Source organism: Halichoerus grypus, chromosome 8, assembly GCF_964656455.1.
Source record: "Halichoerus grypus chromosome 8, mHalGry1.hap1.1, whole genome shotgun sequence".
NCBI classification, from domain to species: domain Eukaryota; kingdom Metazoa; phylum Chordata; class Mammalia; order Carnivora; family Phocidae; genus Halichoerus; species Halichoerus grypus.
In genome coordinates this window covers 87,239,087-87,260,934 of record NC_135719.1, presented here as the reverse complement: position 1 = coordinate 87,260,934, position 21,848 = coordinate 87,239,087, and positions in this window count along the sequence as shown.

The window sequence follows — 21,848 nt, the reverse complement described above, 5'->3', positions numbered from 1 at the left end:
TTCTAAATATACATCTATGACTGGAAACCCTCAGAATTCACAATTAATACCAGACTACCTATATTATGATTTTATATGTTATTATAATATGTTATTAATTTGCTTATTATTGCTTAACTGACCATTGATCTGTGACCAGAACATATGGTGAGTTGATGCACCTGTGCCTTTCAGAGCCCTGACCAAAGCACTATGCTTGGGTGCTCTAGAAGGGTGGAGAGGCCCCAGAGCTCTGAGGGAGACCTATAAAGAACTGAAGGCCTCAGAACAGCTCTCAGTTGCTGCTTTAATGACTCACAAGAGTCAACAATGGAAGGTGATGCCCAAAAGAATGCAGAGGAAAAATTTTTTGTAATGGAAGAGATCATGCAGAAAACTAGCTGGCATGCATGATGTCTTTGTGACCAGTTTGTATTTACCTGCAAATTTTATAGGAATCAATACGTATCAATGTGAATTGAAAATAAAGAAAGCAGTGCAGAACTATAATTTTTCCAAGTAATGACACATTTTCAATACTCAAGTATATGCAAAGTTGGCCGGGGGGAAGCTTATTTTAAAGTCAGCACAAAAATGAGGGGGGAGCCCAAGTAAATGGATTTGATAATCTACAGGATAACAGAATTCATAACTATATGCTTGTTTTTAATTATCAATTTAAAAATAGCTAAAGGGCCACCTAGGTGGCTCATCGGTTGGGCCTCCGACTCTTGGTTTCGGCCAAGGTCATGATCTCATGAGTGGTGAGATGGGGCCCCACATCGGGCTCCACGCTCAGTGGGGAGTCTGCTTGAAGATTCTCTCCCTCTGCCCCCCCAAATATATAAATAAATCTTTAAAAAATAGTTACAAATGTATTTTTTAGGAAACAAAGTTTTGAACATCTCCTGATGCACTACCACAGAATTCTAGTGTTCTAAGGGACAGAATTTGAAGTGTACTGATTTAAAGCATAATTTTCCTCCTGGAAATTTTCTAAAATGGTTGAAAATGGAGGTAAACACTTCATTTTACTCTAAGCAAACAGGGGTCATTCATGCCTGTTCAACTGCTTTTTCCAAATCTTCAGAGGATCTCCTGCTGCTTTTGTTGACATTAGTAATAGCACACTGGGAAAGAAATTTTGTAGAGAGAAATGTTAAATATTTCCTTCCAAAAACTGGAAGTAGGGAAACACAAGAGAGGACTTTATGTGAGTAAATAAAGTGCTCTTGAATGATTTCAATACAAAGTTACATTATTTTTTTTCCATTTCTTAACTTTTCCAAAACTGTTTTGCCTATAATAAAAAAGGATTATAATAAAACATTATAATAAATTGCACCACCTCCCAATTATATCAGTGCTAATCAACGTTATTGCATTCAATTAGGTGATAATTCAGTCACACACATCTATATTTCTATGAATTACACTTCAAGGTTTTACTGTATTATAAAAAGAATAATCATTTTAATAGCATGACTTGAATAGAAAATTAACCAGAAGAATATTTCCACTTTCAGATTAGATATTCCATTGTATGTTCTTAATATAATAATCCAAAAAGTTTTGGTTTTCTTCAATTTAATTTCTAAGAGAAAGAATCAAACCACAATAAAACCTATCTATAGAGGAAATGCAATCAAATAGAATGTTGCTCACTTAATAACTGAGTTTAGACTCAGCTGTATCATCTATATCATTTACATCTCTGCACTTGAGTTCATCGTGGCATCTTTATGGTGATCTATATGTAGAAAATTTATGTTCAGATTAGTTATCCAATGACATTTCAGTATACCCTGTTGAATCTATCACAAGACAGATTCAAGTAGATTCACCTTTGATGTTCTTACCAAAAAATTCTAGAATATGTATCTATTTCTATACCTATTTATCCACATATACATTTGTATGGATAGCTTCCTTTTTCCTTTCCTTTCCTTTCCTTTCCTTTCCTTTCCTTTCCTTTCCTTTCCTTTCCTTTCCTTTCCTTTCCGCGTTATTCTTTATCAGTGGAACAGGGATTGACAAACTTTCTGTAAAGGGCAAGATAAATATATACTTTAGGATCTGTGAACATACCGTCTCTGTCACAGCTACTCAGTTCTACCTTTGAGCTCAAAAGCAGCTATAGCCAATGAGTAAATGAGTAAATGTGGCTGTGACCCATCAAACTTTACAAAAATAATCAGTGGGCTGAAGTTGGTCCTTTATCCTTTTCTGTATATATAATTCAAATTCATCTCTTATAAATTATATGTGTATGTATAACAAAATCCTGGGGAGAGATATTTATGTTGTTTCTAATTTTTATTCTTATAAACTGCTACAATATATATAACCATATACAATACAATGTATATATCCTTGTTTACATATCTTTTAAAAATTTGTTGGTTATTTCTTTATAAAAAAATTCTAGTAATTTCAATTATGTCAAAGAGTTGCATATTTAAATATTTGAATCGTTACAAAATTGCTCAAAACCAGTTTACACTCATGTGTACTGGATATGAACGCTTCTTTTCCCTTATCCTCCCCAATATTGGGTCTTATTTTTATTTTAATTCTTTCTCAACTTGTTTGGTAAAATACTGATTCCTCACAGTTCTGTTCCTTGATATTTACCAATCTGGAGCATCTTTCCAACTTCTTATTGGTCATCTATTTATTCTTCTGTGAGTTGTCCTTTTATGTAATTTGCCCGTTGTTATACTGAGTTGTCAGTTTTTTTCTTATTTGTTAATAAGAACTCTCTAAATGATAAAGAGACTAACATTTTGATCCTTATGTGTGTTACAAAAAGAATTCCCACTTTGTTGTTTGTTCTTGGCTTTTCTCTGTTTTTCTACCTAGAAGCTTTTTTTTTTTTAAAGTATATTAATGTAGATCTTTTCTTTTGTTGCTTCTGAATTTGGAGTTATGTTCACAAAGACATTCACCAGCCCAAGATGTAAAAATATTTTCCCATATGTACTTGTGGTACTTCTAGCATTTCCTTTTTGAATCTATAATATATTTTAAATAGTGTTTTTAGATTTTTAGATTTATTAGCATAGACCAGATTTATTAGCATGTCCTGTTTCTTATTTTAAATCTCTCTTCCATAAATGTGGTTACATCCCCTTTCCTAAACTTATACACTTGTTTTTTTCTCTTTTTCCTCTATCAGTTTCTTCAAAGTTTGCATATTTTATTTATTATTTATTTATTTGTTATTTTTTATTTTTCAAAAAACCAGCTCTTTACTTTTGGGGTTAATTCTTGGTAGCTGCTTTCTTACTTACTGCTTCTTGCTTTGTGAATTTATCCCTCTACTTTCTGTTTTTTTTTGTTGTACTTTTTCTAGCTTGAATTGAGTGCTTTATTAAACTTTTTCACTAATTCTTTGCTTACGATAAAGGAAATATTTAAGGCTATAGGCGATATCTCATTGCTTTGCATATGTAAAAATAGCATTAGATTTGATTTCCAAATAACCTGGAATGATTAAGCTCCCACACATCACAGTTTCACAGTTGATTTAGCTCAGGTCCTAACATTAAGAGGTCATGGATCTTTATCTTGATTAGGGTAATTTGGGTGATTGTTATATAGATGTATACATTTGTCAAAACTTATCGACTTATATTTTTGAGAGCTGTGTATTTTACCATCTATAAAATATACTTCAATAAAATTACTGCCATGAAACAAAAATAAAATAAATGAGAGCGTGGAGAAGGATATTCTTGGGCACAGCTCTCTTAGCTTTCCTGGTTCCGCAGAGAATGCACTGGAAAGAGCAGGGGCAGGCAACTTCAAGCTTGGGGAGCTTGAAAATCAGCCACACTGCTCTCCTTAGCCACTATTGCAAGCCCCTTCTTTGTATGCAAGGCACACCCAACCAGCTACATTTGAATATGTTGAAGAAGAGATCCAGGATTTCAATTCTAACATAACCAACTTATTTATACTTTGGAAGCCTATTCCTGTGGGGCTCATATCTTCACGCCTTCCACATGAATTCCTACTAAGATCCTCCTGATCCATGGATTTTATTACTTTATGCACAGATCGCCTAAATTCTGGCAGTTATCATGTATCTCAATTATTACAGTCAGGCCTGATTATCATTTGCTCCCATATAGGAATTTTGGCCTGACTATGCCTAGGAGATTAGGGTATGAGGTTTCAACACCTTATTCTGTATCTTGGAATCCTTACTAGTCTTGAATTCTGGAAAATTAATTTTAATTTTGATGTATAACATTCTAATTATAATACGGGAGCCTGATCTTTAACAATAACTTATAACATGAAGATCTGTGACAAAGGAAACACCCAATAAAATTTATGTTTAAACTCTCAAAACAGAATACCACATGAAAAGGATGCTTCTGAAAACACTCCTGGTCTAAGTTCCACAAAGACGTGTTGGCTGGCAGATGCACAGCTGAGAACCTCAATCTCAGGTGTTCCTAATGTCCTTATCTTGTCCGTGAAGCATAGAGACACTTACCAACTTAACAGGATACATATTAATTCAGAGGTACAGCACACTCTTATTGCTTGGGTTTGAATCCTGGCTCTGTTAGTTACTGTAGGTTCATAACCCTCTCAGGAACTCTCCTGGTATAATATTAAACTGGCCCCTGGACACAGAGGGCAGGGAGAGACTGAAGAGGTAGGCCACTCCAGGTTGGTAGGTGGCAGTTTTAATAAGAGCAAAGGGAATTTACATACAAGGCTTGTCTTTGGCAGCAGTAAGGTGAATGGATGCCTGCATCCACCTACCAAATCTTGAAAATTTATAGAGGCCTTAACTGGGCCTAGTCACATGTACCGTGCAGGTGTTTTCAACATCACATCACTTTCTAAAGGCAATGTCCTTGGAGCAGCTTCTGGGAGTGGGAAAGGGAAGCAGAACCCATATTCCAAGGATAGGGAAGGGAGTAAGGAGTCTCTGAGGGCCCGGCTTCAGCTCACAGGTCAATCCGTGGTCATATCTTTTTTGATCATGTTCCTTAACAGTTATGTGATCTTGGGCAACTCATTTAGCCTCTCTATGCTTATCTGTAAAATGGGAATAATATTACTGCTAACCTAATATGGCTGCTGTGAAAATCAAATGAATTGATTCTTAGAATAGTGCTTAGTATGTAGTTAGTGCCAAATGTGTGTTTTAAAATAAATTCTATTTAACATTACCTTCAAGCCCTGTAATACTATCAGCTGGGTTATTGCCTTGGTTAGGTTCCTTGTCTCTGCCTTCTCGACACATGATCCTATACCATAGATATGTTAATGTGTTCCTTTAGTTTCATGACAAATTGCCCTTTTTAAGGATGCGTTATACTCAATTCTTATGGATATGGGAATAACATTTTTAGGTTGTCTTTTGTATTCAGTAACTCTGTTTTAGTTTTTATTTGTTCTGACTGCTCTGCATGACCCTTACCTCTATGATCAATTGTTATTATCATCGTTGTTGTCATAGTCCCCTCCTCCCTCTTCTGATTCCAGTGTTTGTCCTTCACTCTAAACATGCCTTACTAGTGGCAGCCCCCAGTCAGAGTATGTGCCCTCACCACAGGCTAAGCTTACCATAGTACTTCAACATTCTGGCCACAGTGACTGGTCTAGCCATAGAGTCCCAAGTTGGACCAATCTTAATTCTTCCTTGGGACTTTTACAAACTAGCAGGAAGGCTACTTGGCCTTTTGGATTGTAAAGCTGAAAGTGTCTCAGTCCAGAGTAACCAGCAACTATGCTCCCTATCTTGAGGCTGAAACCTCCATGCAGGGAAGAGAATGGAGGCCAAGACATTTTTTTTTTTTTTTAGAAAGAGAAGGGGAGAGAGAGAGAATCTTAAGCAGGCTCCATGCCCAACACAGACCCTGACATGCTCGATCTCACAACCCTAAGATCGCGACCTGAGCCGAAATCAAGAGTCGGTTGCTCCACCAACTGAGCCACGCGCAGGTGCCCCAAGACATTCTTATAAGCAGAGAAAATCCACGGAGAGACCCTTGTTACCATTTCAAATTTCTCATTCCAGTTACTATCACTAAAATCAGCTATATCCTTGCATTTTCTGTTTGTGTAAGCCTCCAAATTCCATACCCTTCTCCTTTTTTTTGGTCTGTGTTTTTGCTTAAGTTAATTCAAGTTGGACTTTTCTCGCATCACAGTATCCTAACTTACAGAATAACTCTCTTTCAAGCAGCCAATTTTCTTTATATGTTTAGAGATTTTAAAATGTCTCTTCATCCTTACAAATGACTGGTTAGAAGTTATCCTCAGTGGTTACATGAGGACATGGACTGCGCCTGTCTTAATAATCACTACGTTTCCAGTGTTCAACATAGTATCTTATGCCATAAGATAATGAAGTCATTTCTCTCAAGGAAAACAACCAAAATAAGACCCTCCTCTTTCTATGATTCTGCAGAAGCTGAATTTGTCGCTAACTGCAATCTCCAGGTACTCTGCCTCTAACTAAGGTAACGTGTGCACAATCAGTTAAGTGGTTTGACACTAGTTAGACCTTCCTGAGAAGAGAATTCTTAAGCGGGGCAGCAGGGGCACAAAACCCTAGATAGACTTGACTGCACTTGCAGACAAATAAGAGTGAAACCCAAGGTTTTGTGTTGGGATGATAAATGGCATTCCTGGCATAAAATATCATTGTACCAGTTGCTGACCGTCTGTGCCCCCTGTACCAATTCTCATCCTGGACTGGTCAATGCAAGTTATGGCTACTGGCATCTCTTCTCTAAATTCTTTCTCTTTCAGTCTCAAAATTTAATTCAAGCCCCATTATGCTTTCCTTCTGTCCCCAAATTTTCTGTTTTCATTCCTGCTATTAACTGTGGCTTCTTGCGTATTAGTAGCTTTGGGAATGTATTAAAGCTATCTTCTGATTATACTTGAAGGGGAAGTCAAAATATACTAAATGATGGATTTAAAGTATAAAAAGTTTATATAAGAATGAGCTCTTCCAAAGAGTTAAGCAGAGTCTTCTCAAATCAGACTTGACAGACTTAAGAAGTTAAGATTTTCCAAAAAATTATAGGGGTCATTATCCCACTGTTTTGTGAAAGATAGACATGTACTGTGTCTGATTAAACACAAATTCTCGGGTTTTCAGCTGGGCCTGTAGCATGAAAGGGAGTTGAACAATAGCTTATGAATTCATTAAAATGACAGCAATGTTTCTATCAAACATCTCATCTGTTGTATTGATGAGTCACATCAGTAGAATGAAAACTTTAACCACTTTGTGTACAAAACTTAGGAAAGCAACATACAGCAGCAATTCATAACATGTACACACTCATCATCTGGTTTATAAACCATTAGTTTTGGGCCTGCATACACTGTTTGACAGATGCTTCCAGCCTCTTAGGTTTTAAACAACAGTTTTCACTTGCCAAAATTCTCACTTTGTTATTATGAATATAACATGAGGTGGTAGCAGCTGGTTCAGGTAAGCTAATAATTCTCATCCACACATAACAGTGAATCTTAAATTACAAGCCGCCTTCTCAGAAAGTTAGAAGAACTTCAGATGAGTGCTTTGAAGTCCTTTTGTGGTTTCAATTTCAAAATATTGTTCAAATACCATTCTTAAATTTCCAAACAGTCCAACCACAGAAATACCCAAACTCAAACAACTTACAAATAATTTATTTTGCTACTCTATTATATAAAATCCAAAATTTAGAATGTCCAGAAAAATCTATTTCATTATGATGGTATGTCTAAGGGGAAGGGCAAAAGCCAGGAAAACCAAGGATCTGGAGACTGTGGAAAGGTGCGCATGTTTCCATGAATGGAGAATACATCCACCCTGAAATCTGGCTAACTGGGCAACCTTGAGAAGACAAGACAAAGGGTGTGTCCTCATGTACTACCTTTCCCTGAGGCCAGGCTACTGTAAAATAATTGGCTCAATGAAATAGGAAAAGCATGCACTTAAAAAAACAAACAAACAAACAGATTATTAGAACCAATCTTGGATAAAGATAGCTGATCTTGGTACAATCAAACCAAAATATAAGACAAAAATATCCAAAAGTATGCTAAAGAAGATAGGTAGAAAAGAATACATACAAATGGCCAACAGAGACATGAAAAAATGCTTCACATCACTTGGCATCCGGGAGATACAAATCAAAACCACAATGAGATACCACCTCACACCAGTCAGAATGGCTAAAATTAACAAGTCAGGAAACAACAGATGTTGGTGAGGATATGGAGAAAGGGGAACCCTTTTGTACTGTTGGTGGGAATGCAAGCTGGTGCAGCCACTCTGGAAAACAGTATGGAAGTTCCTCAAGAAGTTAAAAATAGAACTACCCTCTGACCCAGCAATTGCACTACTAGGTATTTATCCAAAGGATGCAAACATAGTGATTCGAAGAGGCACCTGCACCCCAAAGTTTAGAGCAGCAATGTCCACAATAGCCAAACTATGGAAAGAGCCCAGATTTCCATAGACAGGTGAGTGGATAAAGAAGATATGGCATATATATACAACGGAATATTACTCAGTCATCAAAAAATGGAATCTTGCCATTTGCAATGATGTGGATGGAACTGGAGGACATTATGCTGAGCGAAATAAGTCAATCAGAGAAAGACAATTATCACATGATTTCACTCATATTTGGAATTTAAGAAGCAGAACAGATGAACATAGGGGAAGGGAAGAAAAAATAAAATAAGATGAAATCAGAGAGGGAGATAAACCATAAGAGACTCTTAACTGTAGGAAACAAACTGAGGGTTGCTGGAGTGGAGTAGGGTGGGGGGATGGGGTGAGTGGGTGATAGGCATTAAGGAGGCATGTGATGTAATGAGCACTGGGTGTTATATGCAACTGATGAATCAGTATACTTCTGAACTAATAATACACTATATGTTAATTAATTGATTTTATTTTATTTATTTATTTTTAAAGATTTTATTTATTTATTTGACAGAGAGAGACACATCGAGAGAGGAAACACAAGCAGGGGGAGTGGGAGAGGGAGAAGCAGGCATCCCACGGAGCAGGGAGCCCGATGTGGGGCTCGATCCCAGGACCCTGGGATCATGACCTGAGCCGAAGGCAGACGCTTAACGACTGAGCCACCCAGGTGCCCCAATTAATTGATTTTAAATAAAAAAGGAGATAGGTAGATAATTAGAATTGAAAGATTCTTAATTGACAATTAAAATAGAGTAAATAGTAGGGCCTGACAGCGGTAGGCTTCCTTTACAGTTAGACAAGACTCATATGTTTTTAGGTTTAGTTTCTTTCCTGACAAACTTTGTTTCTTTTCACACTGCTATATCTGCCAATCCTACTTCAAGAACTCAACTTGCATACATTCTTTTTCTAATCTCTTATTGCTCTTTACCATTAATGTGTAATTTTTTTCAGGTCTGGTTATTTGTAGAGTACAGACAAAAAGCAGAATACAGTGCTGGATTGTTTTTAAAACATAGGTAACCAGGTCCCAAGACATGTAAGGAATTAGAGAGAAAAACAAATGCTTTGTGCAAACTGTATTCAGATGCAAAGGATTTATTGCAATAGTATGTTTTTATTCTCTCCGTAGATTGTTACTTAGAGTCTTGAGTTAACTTAATGAACATATTTCTCATTTCATATTTCTACAATGACATATGATTAAGGACATTTGTGATGTGCAGGTAATGAGTCTATAAGTTCTGTTTCTTTGTATTCATCTATATTTATCAATGGCAAATGGCCACATAAGCAGCACAATAAGCAAGTAGTTATAATCTAATTTTTTATAGTCATTCTTCTTGCCTGTGTCTTTCATTGTACAGACAGTTTATCATCTAAGTCAGATCATTCACATTTTTTAGTAATGGGCTGTTTAATCAAACGGTGCATGTACTTAGATTATAAAGATTTTTAAAATTTATAAAAATATAAATTGCAGCCTATGATACATTAAAATAGTTTAAATCATGTAAAAGTAATTTTAATCAATTTATTTATATGAAAAGCTTAACATTAAAGGCATATTGCTAGTCATTGATCATTTTCTAGCAAATCAATGAAAATACTGCTACTTAGTAGATTTTCATTTCAAAACCTGTGGGATAGTTTTTAGCCAAGACACATATCAGTTCTGATTCCAATCTGTATCACTAATGGTAGCTCTCACTTTTGGATTTATAGTTTCATGAATTAAAACATACTCACAGAGTCCAGTGAAATAAAATAAAAGACATATTTTTGCTACACAGCCACAAATTAAAGGACAATTCTGAGACTATTAGATATATTTCCAAATTTCAGAGAAACAATATATGTTTTTTGTAACTCTCCCTCAGCTCAGTAAATTCCATATCAATGTTAGCAGCTGGTTTATATTTCACTCACTGGGGAGTTTTTCTTCCATGCATCTTTACTGGAGAAACCTAAATCATGATAAATATTTATCATGTTGTAAATCACTTTCAAAATTGTGATTTCCATTGACTTTGTGGAAGTTCAGTTACACGAATGATTTTTCTTCCCTTACGGTGAGACGAGAACTCCTACAGAGTTTAGGGCAAGACTTAAGAGTCATAGTGTCTGTTACCTGTAGTAGAGATTCATAGGGACATGGGAAAATGGGAAGGATATGACCTGGAATTGATGTCCAGGTCAAAGCCAAAAGACTTGACCCAAACAGGTTGTTAATACGGATGAATGAAAGAAGCCATTCAGGAGGGAGGGGGGATTCAGGAAGTGGAGGAAGAGTAAGAGCAGCCCACTGGTGGGCAATATCATGGGTTAATTTCAGAGACAAGGTGCCAAACTTGTGGCACGCTTGTAGTATATTCCCACATATATTTGTGTTTTCTAGTCAAGATCACTAAGAGGTCAAGATTCCATCTACCCTTTGCTCAATCTCGGCAATTTGAGTTTCTTCTAAAAATCCCATAAATTGGCAGAGATTAATGGCACAAGCATGAAGAGATAGACACTCATAATCCATTACCTAATAAGATACTGAAATTCACACTATATGTTTTCCTGTGGTACAGTGGACACTGGGAACACCAATTTCCATTTAGAATTGAATAAATTGCCAAAAATTTCCTTCCCATTCATTATAGCTGCCTTATCTGAGATAACTGGACTTAGTGTTCTCAAGCTTAGATTGAACTTCTCAATCTAAGCAGGGAGTTAGTTAAGATCTCTGGTTTGTGCACGCCAACTAAATTAGTCTGATATTTTTAGTTTTCTTAATTAGGTTTGGTTTCAATTTAGTTTACTTGCCCTAAAATTCTTGAATCTCAGGTAGATTTTATTTGACACTTACATTAGATGTGAATCTTCTTTAGAGTTAGTTAGAAGGGTAGGTCTTAAAAAGCCATTTGCAATGTTCATAACCAGTTAATGCTGCTAGAATGTAAAGCCCCAAAAGATTCAAGTAATGTCTTGCCTTAGAAAGTTACTAAATTACATGTTTTGAGGATTAATGTTTTAGATAGATATAGGTAGTATTTAAGAAATTTTTTTAAAATGTAAATTTATTCTTGAGTTGGTCATTTTCAGAAACTTTTCTGCTCTGTAGTTTCAGACTTTATTAATTTTTAAAACCCCTTTTATTATTTGCTCCTACCCTATATGTTTCTCTTTCTTCCTTATCTTGGTTTCTATCATTCTAGTATCCATTATACACAGATTGGATGATTAGAATTTTTTCTCCATAGAGCTCATCTTTTCTAAAATTATTTTCATCCTTTTTGTCCTTAAAAACTTTTCTTCAATTTCACTAAAGTGAATTTTCTGCAGTATCCAGTCTGCTGTTCATTGCCCCTTCTCAGGTTTTATTTGAACAATTTTATTTTTTACCTTTATGACATTTGACTTTTCTTAACTTCTTCCTTTTGATATTTGACATACATTTTGGGGAACCTAAATTAGACATTGAATAAAATGAGCTTTTCGTCTTGTAGTAAATCTATTTTAGAAAAGGCATTTCCTCTGCTTCCTCCAGATGGTCTCCTTTTGACTTACTGTATCTTTTCCATATCTTTCAGAGGAAGCCCCACTCTGCCAACTCTTGGTTTGTGGGGGCCATCTGCTCTAGACGGAAGCTCATCCACACTTATTTTCTGTTTGCTGTGGCTGCCTGCCCCATATCTTGCCCTCATTCCTCTTAGCTGTGGTGTATTAGTGGTGCTCTTTCAGGGTCTCCTATACCTATTTCCTAGGTAATTTCAGAGTATGGAAAGTCACAGATCGGCCTTCTATACCACCTTCGCTACAGTAGAAATTTTCAAGTGTTTGGCGTGTGAGTGGCATTTTTTCCCTCATTTTCCAGCACTGGTATTGGCATATGAGTTTTATACTCTGTAGTCATTTCCATGGCAATTGGGAATGGAGATGAGTTAAATGTCTACACTCAGGGTTTTTCTTTTTCCTCTTAAAAACACTATTTTTAAGTATCCATGAAGTACTATCCCCAGTCATAGCACCATTGAGAACTCATTGAGAATCTGATCTCTCAGATCTTTTCCTTATTCTGCCCCTTTCCCATACCTCCTGGTTTGAACTATTAGTGAGAGTTCTTAGGAGCCATGGCATTCCCATGCTGAGCATTCCTCTTCATTCAAGCACCTCTCTAAATCCTTTCCTAACAGCAGTAGCACATTTCTTCAACCCTCAGGCTTCACTTCCCCTTACAGATGCTCAGGGTTAACATTATAGTGGTATATTATTGTGGAGAGAATGTAGTCATCAGGGTATCTGACTGCATCACGCATGAGTTTAGAAGGCAATTCCCTCATAGTAAGCGGGGAAGGGGGGGTGGAATCCTTCTCCCTCACTGAAAGAGCAGGGGAGATCCTGACACTATAAAGAATACTTATTCACATGGACATAACCCAATTTTAATCTGTTCTGTGTGATTGAATAAACTGCTGTTAGGAAATTTATTCTACTTCTTTTTATAGCTCTGAAGTGTCTTAAGGACTGAGAATCCAGGGACATAGAAATCTTTAGAGCCTGGAAAAAGTAGTTGGAGGCATTTTGCTTAAATCAATATTTTAGTCTCTTTTTCTTTTGATGCTTTTAAAGATCACATATGTTTGATGCTTTGAGGGTTGCATGAAGCATTTTTTTTAAAAACCTGTTCCTACAAATAATAATCCAAAGCAATCATGCTTTAATTTATTCTATGATTACCGAATTGCTCTTCTTGTGCCTGCATCCTAGCTAGCTTCCTATGAACTTCCTCAGTCTCTTAGATTAGTTAAAAATTAGTCACAAAAGCTGAGGAATCTGAATGTTGAAATATGCTTTGTCGTGGATCTATCTTTCTTTTAAAGCCATGACAAAGCTTAGCAAAACCTCTGCTAGTGGAAGGATGCTTGACAAAGAGAAGCAGATAGCCTAATGAGGAACAAGTGGCTGTGATTCTACATGTGGCACGTTTGGAGGAAGAACACCTGTGTTAGGTCATGGCCTAGCCTAGTGCCCTGATAAGAAAGGCTGACAACGTTGGAAGTAGGTAACTGAGCAAAGCAAGAATTTCCTCATGTTAATAGAGTAGATCTGATGCCCCTGACATCCTCTAGCCTATAGTAGTAAAGGTAGAGAGCCTGAGATTCGAGCTTGTATGACCAGATCAATTCCCTGTGGAATGTCAGAGCAAGAGAGTCTGTAGTAGAGTTGTGTTGTACTCCTGTCTCCGTTATACTCACTTGTACCCCTATCTCCTTCATAGCTTTTGCCATGATTATTTGCTGGTTTGATAAATAACCAAAGTAAAAAAACAACCTTAGCAGAATCTGAATCTGTGTTCTGAAAAATCTTTGAGCTTGCATGAGCTTGTGTTGTCTGGTCTGGCTGAATGTCATACAGACTAGAGCAGTTTTTAATGAGAACTTTTTATCCTGACTATTGCACCAGCGATTTCATTAAAAAGGTTTGAGGGCAAAATTAACCATTTTACCAGTGTACCAGATTTGTCTTTCAAATGTAAACACTATTCATGATCAGAGATTGACAAGCTTACATCTGCAAAGTGCTGAAGATTGTTATTTTGGGGTAGAAAATATCTCATTAATCAGAATGTTAAATAATCCACACAGTACTTATATAATGTGTTATTATTTATCAGTCTTGAGCAGCTCTATTTCCAAAGGGGAAAAACAAAATAATTTCAACCAAGTGAGCATAATATTAATGACAGCAGTATTATAAATAAATTTAAAATGATGCCAGAAAACATGTGACAATAAGAAAAAAAATAGTTCTTGTTGATTTTTCCCCCTAAATGTGCAAAACATGCTGCTATACTTTTATCCACAGACTTTGTTTGAAAATTTCTCAAGACACAAGCCAACCCCATGTCAACAAAGGATGGGTACTTGGTTTGGTGCAATTAAAAGATTTTTACAACTTCTACAATGGAAATCTGCAGGAAACCAAGAAAACTGGCAATTCATCAAACAATCTAATTGAAGGGAAGAAACAAACAGGGTGTAGATGAACCACTGAAAAGAATTTAGATTGGTTTTTCTATGATATTAACATAGTGGTAATCTTAGGGCCCCATGAATATGAATATCAGGCTCCCTTTCATAAGCTCTCTTTGGACTAGGAATTATTCCAATATGATGTAAATACCCCTTGACATCTCTCCTTCTCATAATTTAACTTGGAGCCTGTGTCTCTAAGCAGCTGTATTGTCATTCTTCAAATAGGACAAACAGACAGGGACACTGTCGGAAACAGGGGCTTTCTGTGTGACACCACTCAGTCTTCCTGGGCAGAGAGAATCATGTTTCCAGTTTGAAGTTCACTATTTTGACACACATTAGTAGAGTATGCTGTGAAGATGAGCTATCCTTTATACATAATTACATTGACTTCTAAGGCCTATTCTGCTGATTTGGACACCTGAAAACTAAGTTGTTATTTATGCTGAATCCTGCCACCAGAATGTATTGGGCCAAGAAATAGATTTTGTAATCTCAATATTTTTCTCCAGTGCTTTATCCAATGGGTACTATTCTAAAAGAGAGATGTTATGTGATTGTCAAATGCCAAATTCACAATCAGGCATGTTAGCTTATGTGGATTGATTCTAGAATGCCTCTTAGAATTTTTAGTTGTGTTGTGCAGAAGTTTATGTCCTAAAAAATATATAGATTCAAAATAATGCCAATCTAAATTCTAGCAGTACTTTTTTTTTATAGAATCATCTAGCTGATTCTAAATTTCATATGGAAATGCAAAGGAACTAGAATATCCAAAACAATTTTGAAAAAAGAGTAAGTTGGAAGACTCACCCAGTCTGATTTTAAGACTTACTATAAAATGATAGTAATCAAAGCAATGTGGCATTGGTGAAAAGATAGACAAATAGATCAATAGAATAGAATTGAGAGTCAGAAGTAGACTGCCACATATTTGATCAATTGATTTTTGGCAGAGGTGCAAAGGCAGTTTAATAGATAAAGTATAGTATTTTCATCAAAAGATGTTAAAGCAATTGGACAAGGCAAAAAAAAAAAAAATGAACCTTGACCCATACCTCATAGTTTATGCAAAAATTAACTCAAAACAGATCATAGACTTCAATGTAAAATCTAAAATGATCAAATTTCTAGAAGAAAAAATAGAAAATTTTTGTGACTGAGCCAGGCAAAAAAATTCTTAGGAAGACACTAAAAGCACCAAAAGAAAAACTGATAAATTGGATTTCATCAGAATGAAAACCTACTTTGCAGAAGACACTGTTACAAAAATTAAAAGATAAGCCATAGGCTTCATGAAAATAATTGCAAAACACCTACCTAATGAAAAGCTTTTATCCAGAATATATAAATAACTCTCAGAACTCAGTAAGAAAACAAAGAATCCAGTTTTCAAAATGGGCAAAAGATATGTACAAATACAGTACCAAAGAAGATACATGGATCACAAATAAGCATGTGAAATGATGGCCAATATCATTAGTCATTAGGGAAATTAAAACCATGATGAATTATCACTAAAACTATTTGAATGGATACATTTTTTAAAAAAGAACTGACAATACCAAGTGTGAGCAAGCATTCTGAGCAAACGGAATTCTTGTACATTGCTGGTGGGGTTATAATACAATATAACCACTGGGGAAGACAGAGGCCAGTTTCTTTTAAAGTTAAACATACACTTAACCATATAACCTAACAGTCCTACTACCAGGTAGTTACCCAAGAGAAATAAAACTATGTTTACAGAAAAACTGATATATAAATATTGATAGCAACTTTCTTCATAGTCACGAAATACTGGAAACAACCCATATGTCCTTAACTAATGCATGGATAAACAAACTGGTACATTCATACAATGGAATTCTATTCAGCAGTGAAAAAGAATGCACCTTATATTCATTGAAGAATATGGACGAATATTAAATGTGTTTTGCTAAGTGAAAGAAGTCAGACCCAAAAGGCTACATACTATATGATTCCATTTATGAGACATTATGGAAAAGGCAAAACTATGGAGATAGATAACAAGATAACAAGTGGTTGCCAGGGTTTGGGGGTGAGGGCAGGCTTTGGCTACAAAGGGACTTGGGGGAATGTTTGCGGGTAAGCAATTGTTCAGTGTCTTTAGTATGGTGGTAGTTACACAGCTCTATGCATTTGTCAAAATTTACAGACCCATATACCAAAAAAAGTGAGTTTTGCTCTATGTAAATTTTAATGTAAAAAGGAAAGAACCAGTGCTTAGGGCTCAAAAACATATTTTAGCTCCTTAAGGGTAAGGACCCTGGCTTCTTTTTCATCCTAGTCCCACACAGTGAGTGTGTATATGATTAATGCTTATTTAAAGTAAATTTTCTCAACATCAGGTCATAGTAAGATTTCTGTAGTCAGAACACTTCTGTGTTCTTGAGACCAACTAGGTTTATTTTTTACCAGAGATTTTTTTTAATACACATAGGAAAAGAAATAAATAAAAGAGATCATTCATTAAAGCATCCCCAAGCATTCCTCAGAATTGTTTTGTCTCATGTAACAAAGGAAGACTTTATTTTATGATGTGTCTGCATAAATAAGAGCTTTTCCCCCAAATGAACCAAAGACGTATTTTTTTAAAGAAGGCAGAAATAACAGAAGAGAAATACATGCGACCTTTTAAAATGTTTTTCTTTCCCCCTACATTTGAAAATCTGACAGCCCCTCGCCTCCAGCACCTCAGCTGCACAATCAGGACGCAGAAGGATTATTAACGAGGGCGCTCCCATTCTGTTTTCAAACCCACATAATACCGGTTAAAAAAATAGCTTTGCTGAAAGAATATTATACATCTTTCTCACCATACTTGGAGATTTCTGACAGCCAGATCCAAAAAAGTACAACACTCTGTAGTCTATGTCAACCAGAATGAATTTTCTTTACATAGAATCAAGAAACTGCCCCGTTTCCCCCAGAGATTCTCCCAGCCTAATATTCCCTAAGTCAAATGTGTCAGGGGAAACTACATCTTGCTGTGGGATTCAGATGTAGTTCATATAAAGAAATGCTACTGTTGTTGCTGTACTTATGGTGGTGACAATCTAAAAAGTTCTCGTGACAGCAGAAATGACACTTCTGACATGCTATATATAGAGACAGAAGTGTACAGTTTAGAATCGGCAATGGATCGTGACTCAGTCTGCTTGTTCTCACACTTTGTATTGTTTCTTGGCACTACTGTGTGTCTTAAAGCACACACCAGTTCTGCCAGTAACAGACCTCCTTAGCTGATCCTCATTATCACCATGGCACAGAATCAAACCCCCATTCAATTCTCTGTGCTTTTAAGAAAAGTATCTTTAAGCTTTACATCAATGTCATGTCAGAGATCTAGGGAGCTCCCTGCTTATGGATTTGCCCTCTTGAATGGAAAAGAAGAAAGGGATTAGTCAATGCTTATGCAGCAACAAAGGAAAGCTCCTGGCCCTAACATTTACCCCACTGGACTAACCAATATCAGGGAAAATAATCTTCTGCCTCTGGGGCAATAACCTTCTCTAAATCAGGAACACTCATGTTTTCCATTCTTCTCTACAACCTTAACTCTTTAACATGAGGGAATGGGAAGAAACTCTTCCCACTTTCCTTTCATCTGAAAGGCCACGCATATTCTGTTTGTCATCCTGACTGCTTTTATAGTAATGGAAAAATTTCTGAGTAATGGAAAATGTCCTGAGGCCATGATGGTTCCTGAGAATAAAAAAAGGAGAAAATGCGGTAGAAGAGAGAAGGAAGTAGAGGCCCAGAGACAAGGTAGGAAAGAAAGAGAGGTTGAGGGGAGCCAGAGAAAAGGGGTCGGTATCTGGGTAGACCAGTGTATGCTAACTTGTAGACTTTCACGATGGCCACAAAACCTTTATATATATGTATTCTCTGCTCAGGCAGCTAACTCTGCTGCCTTCTGGGTAATTCAGGGTTCTGCTCTTCTCCTCCAGCTTCATTACTTACCTCCGAGGCATTTTCCATAGAGAGGACATTTGTTCTTGTTCCATCCCATGTTATATGGTACCACAACTTTCTTACTGCCACCAAGAATATTCTTTTGCTTGCCTCAGGGTTGCAACATATAAGCCCCATTTATACACACACACACACACACACACACACACACACTCATACACGCACACACACAATGGACTGAGTGATCCTGTCTGTACATCTCTATATCCCATATTTCTAAAAACTATTAGCTTGAAAAAGAGCTGGTAAAATTTAGATATGTTTTTGTGTTTTCTATGTATCCATTCTTGAAGCTCTTTTTAAAAATGAGCATTGTATGTAATTTGTTTTGTTCTAATGTTTCTTACAAAGTGAAAAAAACTAGCTTTGTTTATTGATAAACATGCTCATTTCTAAAAATCAAGATACAGAAAATTATAATAAAGAAAAATTTTAAGATACTGTCATTCTATTTACAAAACAAACTGTAGTATTGCCTTTTAGTATATTATATCCTTGGCACTTGTTTCATTTCATATGCTGTGATCCTTTTATTTTATTTTTAAAGATTTTCTTATTTATTTTAGAGAGAGAGAGAGAGCACAGATTGGGAGGGGGCAGAGGGAGAGGGAGAGAAAGAACCATAAGCAGACTCTCTGCTGAGCATAGAGCCCAGAGCCCAATATGGGGCTCGATCCCATGACCCAGAGATCATGATCTGGTGGAAATCAAGAGTCAGACACTCAACTGACTGGGCCACCCAGGCACCCCATATGCTGTGAACCTTTTAGAATGTATATTAGGGTTGGACAGTATATGCTGTAGTAACCAAAACCCAAATTTTAGTGATTTAATACTAACAAATGTTAGGTTTTGCTTATGTTACATATCCCAAATCAGTCAATGGAGGGCTGTGGACCACATATTCACTTAGGGACCCAGGCTAATGGAAGCTCCATTATCTTGCAGCTGCAAAGTAGGGAATGCCCAGCCTCCTTGATTTTTAAGCTAAGAGAAGCAAAAGATTGGAAAACCTTACAAGGGCTTTTAATTGCCACAGTTTGGAAGTGGCACACCAGACTTCCACATTTCAGTGGCCAGAATGAATCACATGACTCTACCTCACTGCAAGGGTATGACAGGAGATAAAAGGAGCAAGTAAAACGTTTAATAGGCATTACTGTCTCTGCCATATCATTTCAATAAATATGGATCTACTTCATGATCTTTGGTGGCTAAAGAATTTTTAAAATGGATATATCATAATTTGTTTAATCAACCGTAGTCGAACATTTAGATTGCTTTGATTCTTCACGACTCTAAATGACTGTGTGACAAACATCCTTCTATCTACATCTTTGAGTACTTTTCTAATTGTTTTCTTAAGATAAATTTCTATAATTTGCATTGCTAGGTCAAGGCATTTACACAACCTAAGTTTCTAGTACAGAATGCCAAAATCCCCTTCAGAATGGATATTCAAATTTATATTGTCACAGCAGTAATGAATATATTCATTTCTTCATACCTTCATCAACAATATTATTTATTTTGTACTCTTGTCAGCAAATGGGAATGGAGGAAAAAAGGAACTTCAGTGTTTTAATTTTTATTTATTTGATTCTTTGACCTGTGCTTTAAAATGCTCCAGTGTTGGAGAGGGAGGGAAGATGGCAGAAAAGTAGGGGACCCACATTTCATCTGGTCCCTTGAATTCAGCTAGATATCTATCAAATCATTCTGAACACCTGTGAATTCAATCTGAGATCTAAGAAAAGAATTGCTGCAATTCTACTAATAGAAAAGCAACCACTTTCTGCAAAGTTGGAAGTGTGGAGATGTGAATCTGAGGGGATATATTGGAAGATAAACTGCAGGGTGAGGGAGCCTCCATAAGCTGGCTACCAGAAAGTGAGATAGCAGTGGAGCACAAAATCAAAACTTTTAGAAGTCAGCTCTGGTGAGGGACATCCCTTCCTGAAAGGTGCTCGGGTGGTGAAGTGGGGCAGAATCCTAGAGGGGAGACAGTGTGGTCTCAGGATCCCCAGAGTCACAAAAAGAACAGGGGTGCCTGAGTGTGGCAGAGTTCCCAAACATTGGAGTAGGGAAACTGGCTACAATTAGCGAGCCTGGGAGTGGCCTCTCAGCTAGGTGTTGCCATAAACTGTGAACCGCAGCACAATCAGGCAACTGCTCTCCAAGCAGGGGCCCAGCAAGCAGCAATGACTGTGAGACCCACCTCCTTCTCCTGGGAAGGCAAAAAAGGCAAAAGCTCCCGGAGCAGGGGCCCAGCAAGCACCAGGGGTGGTGAGACCACCTCCCCCCAACCCCCCCAGGAGGATTGGTGCAGGTGAGCACCACAGGAGTCTGCAGAGTTTGACACACACAAAAGGGATTGACCACCTTTCCCTGAGGGTGCACTGAAGAGTGGGGGCCATGATCATTCAGCTCCGGGACTGGAGATTGGGGCACTGCCATTTTTTACTTTGTTTTCATTGTCTAAAGTGATGAAAAAAGCCTTCAGGGAACAAAAGCCAATAGAATAACCTGGAGCAGCTTACACTGAGCTCAGCCCCCTGGCAAGAGGTGGTGAAGCTCTGCCCAGGCAAAGACACCTGAGAATCAGTGCAACAGGCCCATCCCCCAGAGGATCCACCAGCAGGATCCTCAGGCGAACACCAAGTTTATAGATCACTCAGACCTGAAAAACTCCTGTGCTAGGAGAAAATAGTATATAGAATTAGAGGGTTTTTTCACATGAGTCTTTAGTCTTTCAGTTTAAAATTTTCTTTTTCTTTTTTCTTTTTTTTCCTATTCAACTAGTTTCTTATTTTATCAACTCTTTGTTTTTAAGTCTTTTTTAAATTTTCATTTTTACATTTACATTTTATAGATATATTCTTCATTTTTCGCTTTTCACTGTATTTAATTTTATTTTTTTGTGTGTGTGTATGTATATATATAGATATATATATATATATCTCTCTATATATATAGTTCTGCTTTCTTTACAATTTTGGGATTTAGTGTCTTCTTTTTTTGGGTGGGGGGATTTAGTGTCTTCTAACAAACAGACTAAATACACCCAGGACCAAGCGGATCACCCTGTTTTGTCCACCTATGAGATTATATTCTCTCTTTTTTCCCTTTTTTTTCTTTTCTCTTTTCTTTCTTTCTTTCTTTTTCTTTTTTTCTTTTGATTTCTGACCTCTTTGGATTTGTCTAGTGTGTATTTTGCTTGGGTTGTGGTTGATTTTTTTGATTTTGTTCTCTCATTCACCCATTCTTCTCTGGGCAAAATGACTAGAAGGAGGAATTCACAACAAAAGAAAGAACCAGAGGTAATACTCTTTGCCACAGATCCAATCAAAATGGATATAAGTAAAATGTCAGAGCTG